This window comes from Lolium rigidum, chromosome 6 (assembly GCF_022539505.1).
Source record: "Lolium rigidum isolate FL_2022 chromosome 6, APGP_CSIRO_Lrig_0.1, whole genome shotgun sequence".
Classification (NCBI taxonomy): Eukaryota; Viridiplantae; Streptophyta; class Magnoliopsida; order Poales; family Poaceae; genus Lolium; species Lolium rigidum.
This window is the reverse complement of record NC_061513.1, coordinates 22,762,927-22,764,161: the sequence shown is the minus strand read 5'-3', so window position 1 is coordinate 22,764,161 and position 1,235 is coordinate 22,762,927. Positions and strand designations below refer to the sequence as shown.

Here is a 1,235-nt window from a genome sequence, read left to right as displayed (position 1 = left end):
ATGGCATTTGCAGACTGGTCCTCACTCCCGGCCGATCTGGTCAACCGAATTGCTGACTGCTTCTTGGACACCAGTGACCTTGACTATTACATCGTCTTCCGTCAAGTCTGCCATTATTGGCGCTCCACCACCGACGACCCCAAGAATTCCGCAGACCCTCGCTTCCGGCCCCGCCACTGGGTCATCATTGATAGGCCATGCGGCAGCAGCTCACACCTCTTTGTTAACACCACCACTGGCCGCTTCCTCCGCAAGGAACTCCCGCTGCTCCGTGGGTATTGCATCGCCGGTGTCACCCCGGACGGCCTCCTCATTTTGATGACCATCAGGTCCCCTCACGCATAAGTGTCCTCAATTCTTTCACAGGCTACTTCATTCATTTCATTGCAGCCGCGGATGGTGAGATTATAGAGTCTGCTGCTCTTGTTTCCGGTTCTTCACCAACCATTGTCTTGTTATGTAAGGAGATGATGCCCGTTGATGATGATAATGAGGAGGACGTTTACGTGATAGAGGAATCATCCCCTAAGGTCTACATGGCTGATCTTGACAGTGAATCTTTTACCGTGTACGAGGACATGTATGCTTGCCCTCTGATCAGGCTGGCGGTCAGAGGTATCTATACCAATGGTGAGCTTGGATCAGGTGCACCATTTCCAGTTGCTGTGGCACAAAAGATCTTTGATATGATGAGGTTCTACAATGTCGAGCCTGATGATGTGTCCGATGATGAAGATAATAACCGTTGTTTCCTATTGGAATCTGCCGGAGAAATGTTGATCATCATTAAGCTAAACGGAAGCGTGGAGGTTTACAAGATGGACGCCCACACTTATTTGGTCGAGCGCGCCAAGGACATTGGCAACCGTGCCATCTTCCTCTGTGGTTTTTGTAGGTGCATGTCTGTTAATGCTGATAAATTCCCATCTGTTGACGCCAACTGCATCTATCTATTATATACTAAAAGCAAAATAAGGTTGTTTTTCGAGACACCACGTTAATCCACATGTACTCAAATTATTTGATTCATTGATCTTAATTCTAACGGTTAAGATTTAAAACTAGCAATGTTACGTAAGTTATAGTCATGTTCAACCTGTCACGTAGATGGACACGTAAACAATAGTCATGTACAACACGTAAATAATAGTCATGTACAACCTGTCATATATAGGGCATGGAAAGTATTTATATATGTATACACCGGCCAATTATAAAGTTGAATCTTCACGTGA

The 1,235-nt window shown here is 45.7% G+C and overlaps 1 pseudogene; it reads left to right on the top strand.

The window, feature by feature from the left end:
• LOC124662288 lies at window positions 1-1,001 on the top strand (annotated as a pseudogene).
• The last annotated feature ends 234 nt before the right edge of the window (window positions 1,002-1,235 follow it).